We start from the raw sequence: 22,616 nt of genomic DNA on the forward strand, positions 1-22,616 counted from the left end.
GTGAAAGCTGTTGCTCACCACAGGAAGCAGCCCATTGCAGTGGGCAGCGTGAGGGACATGGGCTTGGGAGCCAGGCCATCTATGCCCACATCTGCTGAGGTTTCATTGGGGAACCCAGGGAAACTCAGAAGTATTGACTTCTGCAGGTGAACCATCAATAACTACCAAATAATACTATTGCTACCTAACCAGGGTCAGGCGTCTGCTCAGTGCGTATACCATGGGCTGGCACACTCAGAGGGCAGAAAATGGCACATCTGGGTTCAAGCATAGGCAAAAAAGAAAAACAAAATTCTTTTAAGACTTGTTCTCTTCCCTGAGGATTTGGAAACCAGACAATTTTCTGGGCTGTGAAATGATGACAACAGTCCAGGAATTCCTGCGGAGTTTGGGTTTCCCTCTCAAGACTACTGTTAAGCAACCTGCCAGAAGCTGATCATTTTTCTCTCCTCTCCCTCTCCCTCTCATTTTCCTTTTTTTTCTTTTTTTCCCCCTTTCATCTTTTTTGAGACAGTTCTGCACTTTTGATCATTCCTGATGCTCACTCATTTGGCAGCATGGAAAACCACTGGTACTGCCTGGATGATTCCCTGCAGTGGATCAAGTATGGGAAGCAGGTAAACTCCACTGCACCCCTGAAACCCAGCTCCAAGTCCCAGTCACTCATGGAGAAGTCCTGCTTTGAATGTTTGGGTTTTTGCAAGGACTGCCTGTCAGGTGGCACGCAGGCTTTCTCCATAGTCCCGTAGTGCTGGCCAAGCCTTGGAGTGTCACTGATACTCTCAGGGGAGCTTCTGAATGCCACCTTGAAGCACAGCAGTAGTCTGTCCTAGGAGCAGCTAAAATCTTTGTCAAGGCTGGTTTTTTGCCCTGTACACATGCACACAAATATATTACATACCCATTATCCAAATTTTGGGGGAGGGCAGGGAATATCATGACTCACTGGAAAGCTGAAAAAGTTGTATTCAGAAAGCTGCTTCTCTAAAGTACAGTGCAGCACTACTTTGACTATTAACTACTTTTTGGTTTTGATGTTATGCTAAACCTTTACACAGATCCTATAAAGAGCATAAAAAGCCAATTGCCTATAACAGACACCATCACTACCTTCGTTTCTGTAGCCTTCAACCTAGTCTGCAGCCTTGGTGACACCTGCCCAGGTGGAGAGGGTGTTCCAGGCAGATCAGGAAGGCACTCTGAAATTACGAGTTCAATCACAGAAATATGAGATAAATTTTAAAGGAAGAATACTTCCTTGTTTAGAATTTATTTAGTACATGTGATGTGCTGCTAACTCTGTAGGGCAGCTTCTCTCCTGAATATGCCTCAGGTAGCCCCATGACCAGCAGAAGTGTCTGTCCTAGCCAGAGGGAACGTACATCTTTAAAAGCACTTGCTAGAAAATTAATTGTGTAAATTGGAGAAGCAGAGGAGATGCTGTTTGTGTCTGACAGAGCATGAAATTGGGAAATATATAGAACTTCCCATTCTTTTGTCTAATTTTGTGATTTAATTGCTGGAGCTATTGGAGACCCATACTGTTAAAGGATTAGAAAAATAAAGTCATGGTATTCAACACACACAAAAAAAAAAGTATTAGGAGGATGGTTTGAGACTAACACGTAGGTCATGGTGCATGTGGCACCACAAGCAATGGAGGAGTTGTGAAAGAGGAAGCACTAAGGAGGAGACCTGGATTTGCCGAGGCTGTGTAGGAGGAGAGCTGCGTGAGAGACAGCCTGTGGGTCTCCGCCGCCCTAGGGTGGCTGCTCAACTGTGGGGCTGTTTGCTGAGAAGGACATTGTTTGGGTGACTGATATTTGTGAGCAAAAAGGATGGAGTGATATTCAAAGAAGAAAAAGAGAAGACCTAAATCATGTAGAGGTACTATATTAAGTGCCCGCATCCATTTTTGAGGAGTGGGCTTGTGATAGCTCGAAACTGGCGGTGTGATGGGATCAAAAGAGGAGCCTTCCAGGTGGACAAGAGGACATGTGTCTGCACTGCTCATGCTGCCAGTTCAGGCGGGAGCTGCACTAGACAAGATGACCTCACGCTGTGGGAATAACACAGAGAAGGCATTGCATGGCTCTGTTAGCAGTTTTTCATATGCCTTTCTATACGAGTGGCTAAACAGGGACATGCCAAAGCGAGCTAGCCTGGCTCCTGCCTTCAGCAGCGGCAGGCACTGGATCCCTGGAAAAGAGGATGAGAAGCAGCAGATAGTGATACATCTCTCACTGCCAGCGACGTGCAACTCAGGGACTTCCTAAGCCTGAGGTAACATATTTGTATATAATGGCCCTCACTGGATTTCTCTTCTTCTGTGGATTTGTTCAGTCTTTCTTGAACTGCTGCAGACTTCTGGCATCTGCATTGTGTTGCGGCAGTGGGATCTGCGGTAGAGCTATGCATTTCTCGAATAGCTGCTCTATTTCTGCCTGCCTTCATGGTTTTTTTCAAGACATGGTTCAGGGAATCTGAGCATGCAGATGACAAGAAAAATCTGCCATTGGCCAAACGACGAGTCTGGTGGAGGTGGGAGCCAGCTGGAGGAGAGGTGTGGGGTGCTCAGTTCACATGTGCCATGTCGCTAGCTGGCAGTACCCATCCAGCTTTCCAGGTCTGCTGGGGAGAGGACTGTGGGGGCTGGAGAAGTGAGGCCCACAGGAACATCCTTGCTGCCCCAGTGTTGAACAGCATTGGTCTGTCAGGTGGGGGCAGCAGGTCTGGCCTGGCTTCCAGCCCCGTGGGAGAGCTTGATGGCCACCGCAGGCCCTGGACACAGCACCGGGATTGCCCCTGGTGTGCTGTGCACTAGCAGCAGGCAGGGGATTGCGGGGTGCTGAGTCGTGTGTTGCACCTTATCTTGGCCACTCCACCTGTCACGAGGTGACATGACTCAGATGTCCAGCCACACGTCATGCTGTTTGCCATCTCTCCCCTCCTTCATCATCAGTACTGTGAAGAACAACTCCGCTTTCTGGGCCTCTTAAGGTAAGGGGTGGCAAAACTGGAGGTGTCCTCTCACACACGACCTGCCCGGACTGGCAGTGGGAAGGCGCTGCAATAGCTGCACTGGCAGGAGGAGGTGGACGTAGAGAATGGAAGGGGTGAAAATGGAGGTTATTGATTTCCACAGCTACCAGGCACTGATTTGCTTTTTCCTTCCACCTCCACATCTTTCCTCTCGGTGTGTCACACGCCGGTGCTTGCCTGTGGTCAGTAGGGAAAACCACTGGTACTGGCTGGATGACTCCAGCCAGTGGCAGGGATGCAGAGAGGCGGTAAGCACCTCTCCCCTCCCTGCCCGTGTGCCGGCCGCCCCTCAGGGGCTGCCTTTTCTTTTGCCCTTCACGAGCAGTGCCTTTTGCACACCTCTCAGGTCTTGCCTCAGTGCATCCCCATGGCGCACGTGCATTTTGATGTATTCAGCAGTCTCTCATAATTTTACTCACAACACTCAGGACCCTGTGAGGTTGAGGTCTGAAAGCTGTTTATTTTCTTGGCCAAACCAGAGCCTTCAAAATTGCTTTAATCTAAACAATTTTTATGCTGTGTGTGCATCTGTGAGGAGAGTGCTGTTTTCTTTTGGAAATCCTAATAACTCACTGCAGAAGAGAGTGCCAGAAAGCTATCCCTTGCACTGACAAGGAACAATAGCAAAACATGACCGTTTCAAGAGCCGTGGTGATGTTCTCCAATCCTATGTGGAAGGGCTGAGGAGAAGGCAGTGAGCACCACAGCCTGCAGAGATGGACAGGGCTCTGGGGATATGCTACCCCGCCAGACCTCGTCCGTGCATGTGGTGATGAGGAGGGAGCAGTGGCTGGGAGCAAGTGGGGGCAGAGTCCAGCAAACAGCTTCTGGTGGGAGGATAGGGCTGGGGTGGGCCTCTGCACCAAGAAACTCCAAGTCATAGGCAATTACCCCTGGTTAGCAAATACAATGCTGCTCTCCAGGCCCTTTAAGCCAAAACTTCCTTCTGATGGATATTCCTCCTCCTTTTTCTAGTGTCCCAACCACTGTGCTGCCACCGTAACCTCTACACAGGTGGAGAAGGCATTTCAGGCTGACCAGAAAGGCACTCTCTAGTTTCAAGCAGGTCCTTGGCAGTATGAGATCAACTTCAAAGGTGAAAGATCTTTGCTTGATGTCTAATGCAGGTGGGATGCGACTGGCGCTGCAATGCAGTGTGTCCTGGGAGAAGGCTTGCAGGCAGGGGCACGAGAGGGGTGGGAAGCATTTTGTGGACTGTAAGCAGTCAGTGCTGTAGCAGCATGAAGGAGAAGATGGGAAGAAGGGGATCCCTCACTGGGCAGGCTCAAGGACATGTGCAGATGTTGGTGCAAGGAAGGGTACAGCCCCAGCCTACGCAGAGCGAGAGGAAAGGGGTGGGAGCTGAGGGTGGATTTGAGAGCCCCTGTGCATGACTGCACTGTGTGATGGGGTGCAGGACCCACGCTGTGCCAGGCTTCTTGATCTTTTAGTCAGGATAACGCCAAGAAAAAAGGTGATCCTTGAAACGGGGCAGAACCAGGGGACAGTCTGTTCTTCAGCTGTCAGGTCGTCAGACACGTGTGCAGAGTCGTTGCAATTGACAGTGACAATGAAAATGGCACAGAATAAAGAGTGGGTGGAATTAGGAGTCCCCCCAAAAGAAGGTTATCCAAACTTTCATGCTTTGCTGCCCGTGCCAGGTGGAGAAGGTGTTGAAGGCACGCTGCAAGACCGCTCCTTTTCTCGCAGCTGAGATGATACCCCGACGCCAAAATCGGTGCTTCTCATTCCGCCTGCCTTCGTGTCTTCTTTCGAGCCGTGCTCCGGAGGCAGGCGAGGAGGCAGGGCTGCCGGTGGCCGGTGGCCGGCGGCGGGCTGCCGCAGCCTTCTGCTGCCGGGTCCCTAGGTGGCGGTGCCCGCCCGGCTCCGGGGCCCTGCCGGGAGCCCCCGCTGGCCGGGCAGCCCGGCAAGAGCCAGCCTGGCTCCGGACCCCCGCTGCGGGGGGCTGCTCTAGGGGAGGGCGGTGTAGGGGCATGCAGGGTTGGGGTACGGTGGGAGAGCTGAGGGTGGTCGTGATGAGGTGCGGGGCTGAGGGAGAGCTGGGCGGTTATCGCAGAGGTCCAGCCTTAGCCATCGGCAGCCCGTAGGATCTGCTGGGTCCTGTTCTTCATCAGCATCTGCACCACAACCAGGTCTGTCGTCGTCGTCACCCCCCTGCAAAGTCACGGTTTAATCGCAGCTGCTGACCACTAACTGTACATCAGCGCAGATTTTGACCCACAGCAGGAAGAGCTGTAAGAGACAGGGAGCGCAGAGCACGCTGAAGGGCTGCAGACTTACTGCAAATGCTTTCGGGACTGCCAGAAACTGATCTGCCTTTTTTATTGCCCACGGTCATCTTTCTGCGCTATCTGTCAGCAACTGACGCCCGCTCCGTGGGCAGCGTGGAAAGCTGCTGGTATGGCTGGATGGGCACAACCATTGGGTTGAATATGGGAAGCAGGTGAGCATCTCCCTCTCATGCCCAGCACCCTGTGCCATTCACTCCCTTCCTGCTGGCTCCTTCCCCCAAAGTGTAGGAAAGGCCGGAACGTGCCAGGACAAGAGGCGCATCTAGCTCTGGAGACCATCTCCATCACTGGATGACAGAGGTGCCCAAAGGAAATTATACAAGGCAAGCATGTAGCGATACTTTCCCAAAATGCTCTCCCTGCCTCCAGCAGTTTTTGACTTGGGGATCTCCTGCATCAGAGTTGGTATCTGTATCTGTAATAATCCTGGATATGTTCTTCTTTCAGTAATTATTCCATCACTTTTTAAATCCATATAAACTTTTAGCATCCACAACATCTTGTGGCAAGCTGAACTGAATGTTGCTTGAAGGGGGCTCCCCTTTTCCTTGCTTTGAACTTAGCACCTGCTAGCTTTACTTAATAAAAGTGATGCAGATATTCTCCCAGTGCTTTCTTGATCTTGACTTCTGTCATTTTTGCTGATTTTCCTCAATGCTTCCAGGAAATCCAGCCCTGAAAACAGACTGTTTTTACAGGTGGCTGGGGAATTTGTTGAAAACTCATTTTAATTTGAAAGTTCTGTGTATGTGAGAAGGGTTCACTTTCTGCATACTTCTCCTGAAAAACAAATCCCTGAAAACTGCCTGCTTTTCCCATCAAAGCCCCTGGGAGGCATCCCCATCTATAAGCTCTCTTGGAAATAACTCCGGAGCCTGGACTCGCAGCTTCTCCTTCCAGGGAGCCTCTATTCCTTCCCCTCAGGGCAGTCAGAGGAGGGTGAAGCACTGCATCAGGCTGCACTGCAGCCACCAGCAGTCCTTGGTGGGGGACACAGACAGGAGAAAGCCCCTCCGATCTGCAGTGGTGCAGGGACTGGCAAAGACAGCAGAGAGACCCTGCTGCAGCTCAGAGACAAGTCCAACCTGACTGGTTTAAGTCACTGGCTTTTCCCCATGACTTGTATAGGTGCTAGATCCAACCCTGCAAAGCATGCGACACCACTGTGGCCCAAAGCCCATTGCTAACGTTCCTCTCCTTTGTAACAGCCAGAACAAGGTGCTGCCCCTATAACTTCTGCAGATGTGGAACCATGGTTTCAAACTCATCAGTGTACTTTTGAATTTCAAGTTGGTTCACAGAAATATGAGATAGATTTCAAAGGTAAAAGATCTGCGTGCTTACCTCTTGCCATACTTACAGGGGAACTAACTGTCATGCAGCTTCTTTTCCAAAATGTCATTGAAAATCCTTTTCTACTTGGATGTGAGAGCAATGAGGGAACATTTCATGGAGCACAAGCAGCTTCTCTTAGCACAGTAAGAAGGGGAAGGCGAAGGAAGGGAAACATAAAATAGGGAAAATGGAAGCAGTTTTTGCAGACTAATCAAAACTGGGGGTGGCTCTGGTCTGAACAGAGAGACATTTTAGAGTAGTGTCTCTGTCTCCTTGATGTTACACCATGCTGAGCTAAGGCTGTAAATATGGGAACCTTTTTTGTGTATCTACAATTGGGAAATCAAGGGCTGAAATAAGGATGCAAGTATGTTGAAGGGAATGGTGGTGACTAATTCATCCCAGATATGTTGTCCCTCTTGTGCATACACAGCGCAGGTGGTTGTTGCGTGCATGTAATCTGACTTCCTATATGAATCCAGTTTACCGTGGTGCACAGTGAGCGTGACATGCTGGTGGCTCTGCTTTTCCTTGCGTGTGAATGCACCGTACAGCTAGGGCTTTTCCAAGGAGAACCTCCCCCCCGCCAAACTGCTGTGGCCATTGCCTTGGGGGAGAGGAATAAGGAAGAAGAAAGGTCAGGGCACCACAGCTTAAGTTAATTGTGAGCTGTATTTGAGTTTCTATGGTATATATGCATTCTGTGCAGAATCTATGTGAAGGGAAGAAAACATGAAATTGGGTAATGGTGATAATCAGCTCCTCAGTCAGTGGCTACAGCATGAAACATCTGCACAGATCCCTTCTTACTGACAGCAAAATGCCTAAAGCAGAAATGGCAGGGAGCAGAGGAGGGGCTGGGTGCAGGAGAAGCATGAGCGAGGCTAATCCCACTGTGTTGCACAATGACATTTGCTCTCCTGGGCAGCACTCCCAGATGGCAAAAACCTCCTTTCTCATTTGTGGTGCATTTGTCTTCTCTTTCAAGAAATGGTCCAGAGAAATCTGAATCCTCAGACTGTGATAAAAATCTGCAGAAGTCCTAGCGCTGCAATGCGTGGCAGTAGGAAGCAGGACAAGCAAAGGTATGGGATGTTATGCTCATTATTTTCCTGCCTGTGGAAAATAATGCCTGTTTATTGAGTCCTCTCCTGCTTCAGGATGACTCATTTATCTGCTGATGTAGACTTCATGCAGGTAGGCTGGGCGGTGGGTTTGACAGCGTTGGCAGGCTGTCATTGTGGCAGGCATGCTGCAAGGGGAGTGCACCGAGAAGAAATCCCAGTGGCCTGGAGACTGCCAGGGCAGTTTCCCACTTTCTGCTGGTGAGAGGTTATGTGGTTGGGGGTGTTCAAATAAATCTGACAGAGACAGAAAAACTCTAACATAATGGAGTTTCTAGGGTGGTGGTTTATATTCTTCTATCAAGGGTGATACTGGTGACAATGTGAAACAGTAGATCCAACTCAGGCGTGCATAGCCATATAGCCAGGGGAAAACATACTTTTGGTTTGCCACACAGCCTGCTAGTGAGCTGGAAAGCTCAGGGAATAAGGCTGACATCCTGATTTGTGGATGCTGTAGTCTGGAGCAGAAGGAGAGTGGGACTGGAAGAGCGGAGACCTCAATTAAGGGAAATTTGTGCAGTGTTGTTGGAATAGCGCCGGGCAGAGTCTTGTAACAGGCAGGGGAAATAAGAGAAAAGGCAACAAAATGAATGTTCTGGTTGGAGCAAAAGGCAGATGTTGATAATCTGATGTGGTTTTGGTGAGCTTTTCCTTCTCTGATTCCTCTCCCAATTGCCCTTCCTAATTGCCATGCAATTCAGGAAAAGGATAGTTTTAATCATTTCTTAGGGTCTCAACAGGCATTGTGTGAACTTTTTGTGCCACTGCATTTTTTTTTCTTAGCTTTCTGCTGGAAGAGGCCAATATGGCCTGGTGGTGGTAAGGAGAGGTAATGCAGGGATCGTGCTTGAAGAGCTGTTTGTACTTTCTTTAGACAGGACTAGGTCATGATATTATTAGGCATGCTTATAAGCATGTAGCCAAGCAAGGAAAGAAAAGGTAACACTTTGCTGAAAGCATTGTGTGATGCATCTTGCTGCAGAGCATCACTATAACATACTTTCTCTACTTGTAGCTTGCATTATTAAGAGAGAAGAGTTTATACAAAATATAAAGACAGAAGGTTTTTTGAGGCAGTCCCTGAAACATGACCAGGAGACTGTCTCGTGGAAATCCCTTGAGTTTGTTCATCTTGGTCAAACTTGGTTTAAACAGGCAATCGGATGCTGTTCACATGCATCATGTTTCCTTCAGACTGGGACCATTCAGCACTGCCTGAAATAGGATATGAGGTGTATATCTGCTCACATCTGCTCACTACTTTGGGAAAAGTTATCATCTGTAATGGCTTGTATTGAGCAAATCTAAAATACATGCCTGAGTCCAGGAACTGGTTTTGTTAGTTTTCAGCTTGCAAACGTGTCGCTCCAAAATGTACAGCTACGAGAGGGACAGGGACGGCTGTGAGAAGAGCTTTGCAGGGGACACGGGACTGTCCATTCACACCATAGCATTGTGCATCTAAATGGCCAGTGCACAGAAATGTTGGTTTATCCATTGTGCTTTTGGTTTGACCTAGATGACAGCTGCTGATCTGGAGGTTGAGCCCCAGTGCTCCCTATTCACAGGATAGTTTCTCCTTTAAAACTCAGTCACGCTCTAGAATTTCAAATCAAAGGATGTGCGTTAGGGGGACCATCAGCTTATTTAGTATTGCTATAACGAGTTTTAGGTCTTGTGTGGTTTTGAAAAATCAGGCAGCATGATTATAAATAAAGCTGCTTTGATGACTCACTACAGTAACATCAGGGCTTGTCTATAAAGATGAGTTAGTGCACAAGAAAGATAAGCGTGCATTTCATACAGAACAACTATTTCACCTTCTCTTTTCCAGCTGGACACCTATTCTGAACCCCCCGGTGTCTTTGCATAGCTTCGCTTTAGCTTGCTTAGGACTGTAGATGCGCTCTGGGCAGAAAAAATGTGCTCCACAGAGAGCAATAGCTCCTTTGTATTGCGGACAAGCTCTCAGAGTAGGCGTTTAGAGCACACTAGGACAGGAGTGAGAGTGAGGAAAGCACCATGAATAAGTGAGAGAGGGCTCTGAAAACTCCCAGGCCACGATCGCACCCGCAGTGAGTGGTGGCTAGGTCCTTTGGGAGGGACCAGGGAGGTGTAACCGAAAGTGCTGTAACACGTTGGTCTGTGTTGTGTTAACTTTTTTCCAGCTAGTAGAAGTCAGCCGCGATGACAGCAAATACAGGGAAATCGAGAACCTATTTCAACAGACAATGAAGGATTACAGCATCCACAGGCTCCGGAGGACTTGGAGCCCAACACTTTGGCAGCGTTTCCAGTTGTTTGTATCCGCTTTACTTCATTCCCCCTGTGGCAGCGGAGCCATTCAGATAATGGCTGGGGCCCCATCCCGTCCTCCCAGCGTGTGGGTGGTTCCCCCTTGGCAAAAGGCAAACCACCTCCCTCTCCGCGCAGCCCCGTATCCCAGCCCTCGTGGGCTCAGGCACATTCCTCGGGAGCAGACTGCTCTGATTCTCTGATTTATGGTGGAAAAATAACCAACTCCAAAAATGGGAGGTGGGATGACAAAAAGGTTGGGGCCCTGTGGAATTAGACCTGGGGTTTATATGAAATTTATGTTTTGATCAGGAAAACCCAGCAACTTAAAAGATTTTTATTATAAAGATGGCTTTTATAAACCTGGGGTTTAGATTTGGGGTGCATACAAATCTTGTTTTGTAAGCCTGGCTTTATATAAGCCATTTTTAAAACTATCAGATTCTATGACCTTTTTTAGGAAAAAAACCAACAAACCCAGGCATTATAAGTTTGAGTTGTACATACCCTCCCTGTTGGTAGAACAACATGATTTGGGGAAATGTTTTCTTTACTGTTTGGCTTCTCACAACTGCAATGTTCTCATTCAAAATGGAGAAGGCCAGAATTTTATTTTTTCATGAAATCTGAGAGTTTGATTAACCACAGCCAGAGGAGTGGGTTGACTGTTTCCCCAGGATATGGGAGACCTACATTTAATCCTATACTTGAACTGAACCTAAGGCTCCCTGCTTTGGGTGCCTGCCCCATCATTTCACAAAAGGAGCACAGGATAGGGTCACTTGGGCTCAAGTGTATTAACCAGAGATGCCGGTCTGGGTCTGAAGTTTTCCAAGGTGAAAACAGCAACAAAACTGAATGTTCCGGCAAAAAAAGTGGTTCCAGTCGGGATGAGCATTTTCCACAAATTCAGCAAAAACATTTAGTCAAAACTCTGGTGGAGGGGTCTCTTTGGTTTGTAGGTGTAATGTGTGGTTTCACACATTTCCTTGTGTCAAAGTTGGCTGTGACTGAAGAGAGCATGAGAAATTAGTAGACAGGTTTGATTTCAAGGCCAGTGAAGGGATGGATATAACTGGTTAAATGAATTTTACTCCTGTGATAGAGGAACTGAAAGTGTTTCAATACATCTAAACAAGTGACTACTTCAGTTCTCTGAGAACAGATATACTGAATTTGTAGAAAATGTGGTCTGCTTACTGGCGAGTGTGTTATCAGAAAAATTGAGGTTTGAGACCAAAACTTAAAGTGTTAATGCTATTGAAAATTAGAGTTCAGGGCTGCAGAGGGAGCACTAGGGGAGAGCACTGTTTGGCCTGTGATCTATTGTCTTTATCCCTGCATGAGGTGTGAGTAGCCGCTATTTGCTATCTATCAGAAATTCAGTTTTCTTGTTTTGGTTCTCTTCTCCCTCATCAAGACAATCTTGTATTTCTGAAATAGATCCTGTTATACTGGAGAAGTTTCTTTTAAAAATATCTGAAGCACAGTGGGATTTTTTGCATTTGTTATGATACAGGGATTCCTCTTAGCTCTAGCTCAAAGTTCCCTTGTTTCTTCTGCTGGTTTTGCAGGGAAGAAGGTCTAAGACATTTTCCTTAGGATGGAGGCCAGGGAAGGAAAAAGCATGACTGGGGAAGACCACCTGACACACATTAGTTATCATGGCCTTCCTTGTACTGATATGAACAGAAAAGAAGAAAACTCTTTTTGAAGGCCAGCTAAGGATCAAGCCACCCCTTCAGCCATGCCATCAATTCCAGCCATCTAGCTCGGTATTTCAGTGTCAGGCCATAATCTGCTGAGATTGGATCTAACACCACAAAAGGAAGAGGTTGTTTTTCTTTTTCCCCAGCCACATAACCTCTTTCTCTGTTAAGGGATTTCTGCAAAGGCAATGCTGAACGGAGAGCAGCTGTGGGCACTGGCATAACTGCCTTCTCATGGCATGCAGGAAACCACCACCAGCCAGTTTGATTTCAGGTGGAAGGCTTTGTCTTGACAAGTGAGGGGGGGGAAGGCTTGTGTCAAGGAAAAAGGGTCTTAGCTCAGCATCTTTGCCTCTTCTGATTTCAAACACCACTGCCTCGGGTTTGGTCAGGCACACAGATTTACTGAGGAGACCAAGGCAATGCTCCAATGTGTGCAGTGTGCGTGTGTTTCATCACGCACTGGGATACGGGTTGTACAGCTACACCATTTTTTTGTTCCGTCTTCCATATTATTTTGGATCTGGCTGGGACTTGGGTGGAGTTGGCTACCGAAGTGTCAATAGCAGATGTTTGTTACTTTGATTTTCTTACCCATGGCTTTTTCTGGTCCCTAGGAAGCTACTTTGCCAGAGATGCCATCAGTGCTCTCCATCCATCATAGACCACCACAGCGTGTTTGTAGCTCAAGTTGTTGTTGGAGACTCTGTTTGGGGAAACCAAGTCTACCTTCTCCTTCCAACCAGGCCTGGGATTTCAAACAGACTTTTGGACAGCTGTGTAGATAATCGAAAAAATCCTTCTGTCTTTGTCATCTTTGAGAAGCACCAGATTTACCCAGCCTATATCTTGGAGTATACACATTCACCCTGATAAGGATGATGTCAGAGGTAACAATATTTTGTTTGAAAATAACACTTTAAGGTTTGACTTTTTTTGACCTCTGTGTTGCATGTAAGAACCTCCTATCTAACATTCAGCTATACTGCAGCTCTGTTTCAGTTACAGGAGTGAAACTACAAGTATGGTAACTTATGGAATGGCTGGGTCCTCTGTAAGAGTTGTTTTCCTTCTAAACAGACTGGTGGCAGTTAAATCATAATAAATAATATAACCATGACAATGTGATGATGATTTGGATGCAAGTGTAATGTAGATTTAAATGTGCATTATGAATAATTTATAGAACTAATTGCTTCCATGTAAAATATAGTACATAAGTAGATGTTGTTTAGGACATACTTGGGGAAATGAGTACAGAAAATGGGGAAAATGGAGTATAAAAGGCATGTTTGAGGGGTGATTCTTTGGAGTTGTTTTTCCACGGAGTGAAGATCATCAGCATCTTGTCAGTGTAAGAAAAGTAGACAATGGGCTCTGAGCTGTTTTTGTCCTGTGGTTTGGCTGCTTTGAGTTTTGTGGCAAGAAAAGGCTTTTAGATCATATCCTAAAGGACTGTTACATCATGTTCCCTAATTTCTCTGCTGGTCCCATTTGGTTATCTTGCAATAAGAGTCAGAAGGGCTCCAATTCAGATGGAAAAAAAAATATTCCTGGATAACAAAGAAGCAAATGACTCATTGGTCTTTCTCAGTCTGCCTTGACCATTGATCGTGTGCTGAAGCCGGAGCAGACAACACAGTGGACAGCTAGTGAAGGGACCCGCCTTCACATAACCCCTCTGAGAGAACGGGTAGATGCCACAGGCTATACTGCAGTCCAGTCATACCACAAATCAAAACAACAGTAATTTCCTGCTCCTCTAGAAAGAGCTAAGTTGTTAGTTATTTTGAGCCGTCTGCACCCTCCCGGACTGCAGGCTGGGCTGGGATCTCACTTTAAGGGAATTACACAACCTCCTTCCCAAACCTTGAAGGGTGAGTGTGAAACATTCCTTGGATTCACACCGGGATATGGTAGTGGATTTCTACCAGGTGTTGCCACACAGGTGCGCAGCAGCCTGCTGTGCGCCTGGCCCTCCCCTGCTGAGGGCAGCTCCGGCACCTTTGGATGTTAAACTGGAGCTGGGGGGGGGAGTGGAGTGGTGGTGTTATTGCAGGCAATTGTTTCTCAGATTTTGCTCTTGGTGAGGGAAGAGCAAGCTCTCTTGTGCTTGTCTGAGGATCAGTCTTGTGCATGGACCAGCTGGAAGCAGCTCCCTTGCACTCTGCCCTGGTGCCAGCCCTTACACTCAGCCATCCTCCATGAGCAGCCCTGGCCTCTGCAGGACTAGGATTGCTTCAGCAGGCCCATAAAAGGGCTGAGGGTGCAGGGCACCATGGCTGCTCTGAATGATCGCCTCTTCCTTGGGGATGCTGTCTTCTACCACTGCCCAGGGCTGAGTTTGGGGTCATAACATTGGAAACACCTGAGTGCTGGTGGCTGTGTCCTGGCTGGCCACTGGGAAGCACGGTGAGGAGTCCTGCAGCCTCTGCCAGTGGGAAACCCTGGGGATGTAGGAAACTGATGCTATAAAACATCCTGGGAGCCCCATAACTAATGCTGGGGATGCAGTTTTCTTTGTTCCCTGATCGCATCACTGTCAGCACTTCTTACCCTATTCTTCTATGTTAAGTCTGCCTGTCCCACTAGTGACACCCTGTCCTCGCCCTGTCCCGACTGGATGACTCCCTGCCCCAGAGCAGAGCTTCCCTGGGTTTAGGTCAAGAGAATCAGGGATATTGCAGCTGCTGAAGTTAGATCCCCACCGCACCATGACATTAACAGCAAGTCCACGGTGAGCTGAATAACGGCACACGGCAGCATCCCACCAGGGCTGCAGAGCCAGTGCTTCCAGCAGTGAGCTTTGTGAGGGATGGCCACTGGCACAGCCACCCCCCTTCCCACCCTGCAGACTGAAGTTGGTGGCAGCTATTTTGAATTGCCCTGCTGCTGCCTGGCACTTCTCCGGGTGATTGAGAAGCACCTCAATGGTGTGTGCTCTGACTGGGATGGACAGGGGATTGTTCTGCCATCTCAACTTTCAGCTCGTGTCTGTAGGAAATCCCATAAGTAAGTTAGCCCCTGGAATGAACTGCTGCATTTGGTTTATTTCCACCTTCTTATTCTTCTGTGGAGAGTTGGGGGATTTTCTTAAGCAAACTAGTGAGCTCATCAGGAGCTTTGTGGACCGAGTGGATGTGGATCTTGTTAACCATGGCTAAGCACAGGGCTTTTGATGAAAGCAGGTGGTAAAGGATGCATTGGAAGGGGTGATATTTACTAGACAACACTTCCAGTTCCACTCTTCTTTTAAGTCTCTCTCTCCAATAATCAGCATACCAAATCCAACTCTGTTCTGGCTCCTCCAAACCACCAGTCCTGCTAGGTGTTGTTGGGGTTTGCTGGGATGTAGGTGCTTTTCATCGCAGGTTTATCGAATCTCATGTTCCTACCCCTGAAGTGTTCCTGTCTGTTTGGATAGTGAAACCTGGCTGAATGAATTCCACTGGTAAGACTGAGAGATACATTTCACCTCTGCATAGCAATCCGAGGACCCCATTTTACTGAATCGCTGCTTTCTGATTTGGGGCTGGAGGTGCACATGTGTCAGTGTCTGAGATGGACTCTTGCCATTACTGGGTACAAATATTTCCTCCACAATGCAGAATACCCCCTAAAGGTTTCAAATGAACTGCCTCCCATGACTGATCGTACACATACATGGGAGTCTGCCGCTATGCTTTTTATGGAAGGCACGTTTCAGATTCCCAGTTTAACAAAAACACCCTGCATCGGCAGGCTTGTAACGGAGCAAACGCTGTTAGTTAAATCACATACAGGCAAACAGCTCATTTCCTTCCTGCTCTGTTGTTAAATCTTGGAACTCAAAACCCAGCCATCTCATTTCATGGTTTTTTGAGGGTGAGGAGGGAGATGACTATACTTTAGTCTCACAAAATGCTATTGCTCAGAGCATTTTGTATTTTCGAATACTCAAAGACTTCTTTGCTAACAAAGTGCTGGAGAACTGAATGTAATATCTTGCTGTTCATTGTGCATCTTCCTCTGCTCTCTGGCAAGCTTTCACACGAGGGGTGCCACAACATTAGAGCACACTGTGTCTTCGTGTGGTCAAGTCCCAAAGGGAAAGAACCCCAGAGCACTATTATAAATTTACTCTTATATTTTGATTCAATTATTGCATGATAAAGGAAAACAGTGACTTCTGTCCATTGAGGTGCAGGAGGAAATGAAGGAGGTGGACTTCGACCAGTACTGGGGAATACCTACTGGCCATAGATGGCACAGCCGGCTGCAGTGTATTGACTGGGAAAGGATTTGGTGCCTGCCAAGTAGATAAGCTATTGTCTAGCCACCTGGAAAACCCCATGTGGCCTAAACTGATTACTTATTTACCCACCTCACAAATATACTCACTGTGTCTCTATACATAGGGAGATGAGTGTGATAAATGTAGCTATTTTCACTGCATGGGATTTATAACTCTCATGGGAAATAATGGCTTTTGGTTCCTGCAGGCCTAGATAAGGTTCGTAGGAAATGCTCCAGTTTAGTATTGGTAATGGTAGGGTGTTCTGTTAGTAGGAAGCGATGGCTAATCTGAACCAGAAGATGGTTGCAGAACGTTTGCTGGCAGTCACGTCGTTCTTTCGTACATCAGTGTCTGCTCTCTCTGCTTGGACCAAGCTTTCCTATTGCTGCATTAAATCTTGGGATGAGGCTGTCCAAGGGGTTTCTTTCTTGCACAAAACGCTACCCAGTGAGGCTTCTAACACAATCATATAGCAAATAGTAGCTGTAATATATTTTTCCTCAGAAATCAGCTATTCCAGTGTGATAGGAGGATTTTCTCTGCAAGTGAAAAGTGTTTGAAGGAAATGCTGCTGAGAGGCATGGTAAGAGCTGGCTACTACATCGATATGGAAGACAGGATGATAGCTTTTCCCTGGAAAAGGACCAGGTGTCTGTGGGGGTAACTCACAGATGTCACATGGAAAGGGGGAAAGAAGTATTTAAGGAAGGATGAAACTGAGAGTTTGTTTGGGGTTTGAGTTAGAAACCTGAGGAGGAACTGAGCCTGAGGGCATGGCTGAGACTGCAGCTCTGGTCAGGTACTCATCCAGAAAGCCAAACCATAGTAAGTCAGGGAATATCCCTTGGGGCTGCAGAGTGCTCACGGCAGGAAATGCAGCTAAGGTTTTTCTCCGAATCAGGGACTTGCAGAACAAACTTCTTGACCATGCTCTTTCCCCTGGCTTCACAGGGTTTTGTTACTTTCTGCAGAGCGGTGCATCTACTGTAGGTGGGACTCCAGTCTGCCCATCTGCAGGCATTTGATGGCTTGAAAATGAAGGAAAGATTGCTTCACAGCTGAGTACTAAGCACTGGTTCTGGTTTTAAAACTGTTTTGGGGACAGTAGAAAGCTTGATTACCATTACATCCCTTCATTCATTGCCATTTGTGTCCTGTCTTTGGCCTCAAAACTGCAGAAGTCAGTGCCTACCCACAGCTGTGGGCATCCGCTGCCTTCCAGTCAGGTCACACACCCAGCAGCTCAGATTACCCCTGTCTCCTCAAATACTGCTGGCGATGGCTACAAAACCCAATGCTTTCAGCCTACTTCAGGCCATGGGAAGAATCTTCCCAGGTCCACAGACCCTCATGGGCCCCTGTGAATCGAAAGAGCTCTAACTGACTTTTGCAAGCTGGTACACAAAGTGTTAACCTCTAATGTAGACAACTGCCAGATCATTTAGGACCTTCAAAACCAATGCCCACTCACAACATCACAGCTAGAAAATCTATTGACGTGATGACCGGGAAAGACCTCTGTTGATACCTAAACACCATCTCATGAGTCTACTCAGCCCCAGCAACAGAAATGTGGTACATTCAAATCCTTAGGTGAGAAAAATGTGACTCGGGAACAGTTGGTTGGCAGCCAAAATTAAAGGCTGCCTACACACCATGGCCAAACCCCAGTGAAGAGGAAGCCTTGTCTGTTCCTGAACCTGAGGATTCAGTTTCTGTTGCCACCCATAGAGCCAGAGCTGGGATTGTGCCACAAAGGTCATAGCGTTGTGTCACTTCCCTGGCAGCGAGTATAGCTTGGGAGTTCAAAAAATAGCTTAAAATGATTAAAATTCCCTTTGAAACCCTTCTGAAAAAAATAAAAATACTTGAGGCACCAAAAAGCAAGGCAGAAAGAGAAAGAAAACCAGTGGTCCTCCCATAGGTTTCAGATTTCCCTTTTCATTCTTCAAATCATCTTCATTTCTTTTTGTATAACACACCTCAACCCCAAAGCCAGGCAAACAACAATTCTCCAGTCATCTACTATAGCCAGGTGGCAGCCAGAGCAAGGTCAAGGTAATTTAATATTATCCTTTTCTAGTTTCATTATGATTCATTATCAAATACTCTGTTGCTTAAAATAGAATTACAGCTCCAGTCCATCTTTTTCTCTCAGAGGGAGTTAACAGTTCAGAGTGAAATTAAGCTCCACCAGTTGAGTTTTGTACTTTACATTACAAGACAACTCAAATCCATGAACATTATTCAGGAGGGAGCAACACTAAAACCCCTCTGCCCTCTCAAAACTGCCAGTGGGTTAGAAAGACTCAGTTTGTCTGGGTTTGCCACAGAAAGCTGACTCAGGTGAAACTGTTAAAGGTCAAAGACTTTGTCAGGATGCCGTCTGCATGAACAGTACCAATTAGACGTGCTATCTTGTGTGCATTACTCAAGTTCTCATTTGCCACTATTAAAATGTATTTTAATATTATTTTAATGTAATTTAATTTTATTTTAAATGTATTTTAATGTATTTTTACACATTAAAATATGTTGAGATGGGCATCACTGATACCACCAGTGTGGAACCTTCTTTGAAGAAAAAGGCTGGCTCTGTAAAATTGAAATTTACAGCAGCAAATTTTAGATTTTCAACTCACCCCACCTCCCCAGTTTTCAGGAAACCAGAAATCAAGTTTTTTAAAGCCTAAATGGAATAGAAAAAAAAGTTTTCTGCATTTATGCCTTGGATCTTAGTATTTACATCTGGTCTCCTTCAAAGGTTCTTGGAGACAACAGTTACCTGAATGTGAGCTGGACTCGGAGGACTGAGGTACATCAAGCACATTCATTAATATGCCATTGTGGCTGTTTTATACAAATTTGCTTTGCCATCAGGTGACTGTTTCTCAAGTGGACATATTGTAATATGAAGACAAAACACCACCTATTTCCCAGGAGGTGCAGAAACTATAAAGGCAAGCACCTAAGATAAAAGTTAAGCAAAACAATCTAAATGTCAAAATTTAGACTCTGGGAAACGAATCTCCTTCTAACAGACTCCTTCAAGATTTCAGACTCCTTCAGTCGTTGAACTGTACCCCTCAGTCTCTACTGTTGTTCAGATTGGTTCATTGTTCAGAAATCCTTAATTATACCCTGGAGCAGAGGCTGGGATTCAATTGACTATGAAGGAGTGCAGGGTCTATATAAATCTCAAATGCCTTTAATATACCTGGCATCTAATCATGCTTAGTTTTGTAACATGCATTTCTTACATACATACATTTAATTTTCTTTCTTCTCCTATTGGTTCCAGTAAGCCTCTTTGTCCTTATTGTGAAGTTCCTCTGTACCTTGTTTCTTTCTTGTATAGGTTACAAATGTGTCTTCTTTACACAACTTTTACTACATCATGGCTGTTATCAGAAGGAAAGGGAAGGATATTTAAACACATACTAAAAAAAACAAAACTTTTTTTCAAACAGCATTTGAACATATTGCAAAAATACTGCAATTTATTAAATTAATTATGAATTAATTCTAAACAAATTTTATTTGAATAAATTCTGAAGTTACTTTAGTTTCATAGTAGCATACATAAGCATGTGAAATTTTTTAATCCTGACTGGATAAAATACCTTTTATCTGAAGAAATCGATCATTTGATCTTCTTTTTTCCCATTTTTGTAAACAAGCATTTAAAAACATGCAGACCTTAATAAATGACATACGCAAACATCTGTCCTTAAATAGCAGCAATTCCATCTGTCAATAAAATTGTTTTTGTTCCCCCACATTGGGCCTTGAGTTCACAACGCACAGGCTGGTTGAGCAGATGCCAGCACACAGAAAGACTCCCGTTTATTGAGACTGGGGATTAACATCTGGTTTTCTGCTCCTGCTACAAACTGAGCCCTAATAATAGCAGAGGGTGTGTGTGTGCTCAAAACACAGAAACAACACAATGTCCTATCTCCAGCAGAGCAGGTCTTTTAATTTTTATTTTTTTTAAATAGTATTTTCAAATACTCAATTCCTTTTAGGAGGATATCTGATCTTTGCGTTATTAATTGCTCTTATCTTGCAAAGTTTAGTGAGAACAAGTCCTGTGGCTTAGGTCACACTCAGCTGGATCTTATTTACTAATCCTCCTGGCAAACAAATTAGAGAGTGCCCCCTTACTGAATGAATTAACGAGGATTCCCAGTTCACTATACATTTATTGAGCTAATGGCTATGTTTGCTTTGGGTTTCTTAATGTGGGCAAGGCTCCCAAAAGTGATACTGTTGATCTGAATTCTTCTGTGTGCTATTGAAATGATGCTCTGGCCACTTCACTTACCATTTTTTTCAGCTGCTTAGCAACAGTGACAATAGTCCATCAGATAGTTGGTATCTCCAAAGGGTATTGAAAACTCAGTAGTTCATGCTTGATGGCCGTACCAGACACACTTTAGTACCTACTAGGGCTTCTAGTCGCAATGTCCTTTAAAAATAAACAAGAGATGGTCTTCGTGTTTCAAAAAGTCTAAACTGTAGTGCACCTAGGGTATCTTCCAGGGGCGTGTTTTGGATTTTAGCATCTCAGCACAGTGCTGTTCCTTTTCTTTTAGCTCCTCTCTCATCCCTCAGTCAGAGACTTTCTTACCTCTCTCCCTTCCTCCCTCCCACTCACCATGGTTTTACCATGGTTTTAATTTCTCTATTTCCTGACCACCACAAATATTAATTTTACTAGGTTGATTCTAAAATTGTGTATCCAATGGTAGGCTTTTCCTGAACAGCTTTAAGCAAAGTTGTGTATAGATATGCACACATATGGTGTGAACATGAGTACATATTAACGCAAACTTTTATTTTATCCAAATGAAATCTGAGCAGTTTTGATTTGCAGTTTCATTAGCGAAAAATGCATTTACTGATACAGTGTTAGGATTTTACATTTCTGTGTGAACGAACCTGAGAGTACACGAGAACTTAGGATAAATCTTGAGATAAGGGGATAAGACAAAACACAGGGGGGAACTTATTTCCTTTAAAACCTAGAAGGGATGAATGAATACCTAAGATGAGTAAGGCGACTGTGACATTTACCTAGCCTGGTTTTGGAAACGGAAAGTTTCTGCTTAGATCTTGGGATCATCAAAAGCATATTTTCCACCCAAGGTCCTCCCTTTGCTCTTTCATCTTTCCCAGACAATTGTGGGAGAAGAAATGTGCATTTGTAACTGTGGAGCAGCTCTCACAACGCAGCCCCATCACTCCAGCTGATTTTCTCAGTCACAGACTGAGCCTGATCTATTGCTCTCTTTCACAGCGAAGCAGGAGCTCTGTTTGCTGCCATCCCCATCCATAGCAGTCTGGTGGGAGCAACAGGTTTCTGGAGAAAAGTCAGTGGTGCAAGAAAGGCTGTCCAGGTGAAACCAAGGCTGCCCACCTGCAAGGGTGTGAAGCCATGTGGCAGATGGACCTTGCCTCTCCTGCCTGCCAGGGACAGCGAATGCAACGGCTCCATTCTCTTGGCCAGACTTTATTCTGGAAAATAAACAAAAAAGACTGAGCCACTATCAAACAACCCTCTGCCTTGCTTTAGGCACATTTAAAAGGAAAGCCCCTAGCTGCAAGTGTCAGTTGTACCTTAGCCCCTACCCAGATCCTCCTCCTGGGAAATGTACCCCAAGTGCTTTCTGCTGGACCACGGTGCTGTTCTCACTGCCTGCAGGGAAGCTATTTTAATGAAATAGCTGAGGAGGGCTCATCATTCCCATACACTGTTGTATGGTCCATACCCCTGGTACGCGTATCAACAGACAGAAATCACCCCCACGTTCCTCCTTCTGTGCAAGTCTCCCGCTCCTCCCCAGGCTCTCTGCAGCCATGGGTTTGCATCCTGGAAGCAGAAGAGAATACACCAAGGGGTTGTCCTGCTGCAGAGTCTGTCACTGAAAAAGAAGAAGATGACAAACCAGACAACAAAAATTGCAAAATAGCCCTGCTCTGAAATCAGGCAAACTGCCACGGAGCTCTTATGCAAAAAAAAAAAAGCTCGAGATTCAGCTCTCCCATGTAAACAGCTTCCTTTCAAAGTCAGACTCCAGTGCATACAGGCACACATGCAGATACACACTGCTCTTCTTCATCAGGCTTTAGAAATCAAATGCATGCCACCCATTTGGTGTTAGCATCGTCATTGTCATAGTCTCTAGCAGCACCACCAAATAGTGCAAGCCTGAAATTTGGCACTGTGGGAGATCTGTTTAGTTTGGGTCATTAACTCATCTTTCCAGATTCTGTCCTCCCATGTGGGAGGAAAGGAAATGCTATCAGAAGGTGGTGCCTGCTGGAGCACAGGGTGCCCTCTGGCCAGCAGGACCTCATCTCCACCAAACGTCCCCACACCCTCAGAACAGAAAACTCAATGTTCTGTATTCTTATGGCTTGGAACAAGCAAATATTTCATCACAAGCTGTACATTTCTAAACTGATCTGTCTTGCACAACATCACTATGCGTTCAGACAGTTCACTCTAATTATC

The 22,616-nt window shown here is 46.0% G+C and overlaps 1 protein-coding gene across 15 annotated transcripts in view; it reads left to right on the forward strand.

Annotated features, from left to right (window-relative positions):
• LOC309589829 (protein mono-ADP-ribosyltransferase PARP12-like) overlaps positions 1-21,968 on the forward strand; it is a 39,343-nt gene extending 17,375 nt beyond the window's left edge. For 5 of the 15 annotated variants that reach the window (XM_082310411.1, XM_082310423.1, XM_082310417.1 and 2 more), the window contains 6 exons: positions 515-5,506; positions 6,563-6,677; positions 7,678-7,774; positions 9,985-10,115; positions 12,438-12,710; positions 21,399-21,964. The gene's annotated coding sequence lies outside the window, so the exon portion shown is untranslated. Of the gene's footprint in view, positions 1-514; positions 5,507-6,562; positions 6,678-7,677; positions 7,775-9,984; positions 10,116-12,437; positions 12,711-21,398 lie in introns of all 15 variants that reach the window. The other 10 variants (XM_082310418.1, XM_082310421.1, XM_082310422.1 and 7 more) reach the window with 10 other exon arrangements.
• The last annotated feature ends 648 nt before the right edge of the window (positions 21,969-22,616 follow it).

Source organism: Platalea leucorodia, assembly GCF_965183815.1.
Source record: "Platalea leucorodia genome assembly, chromosome: 4".
Classification (NCBI taxonomy): Eukaryota; Metazoa; Chordata; class Aves; order Pelecaniformes; family Threskiornithidae; genus Platalea; species Platalea leucorodia.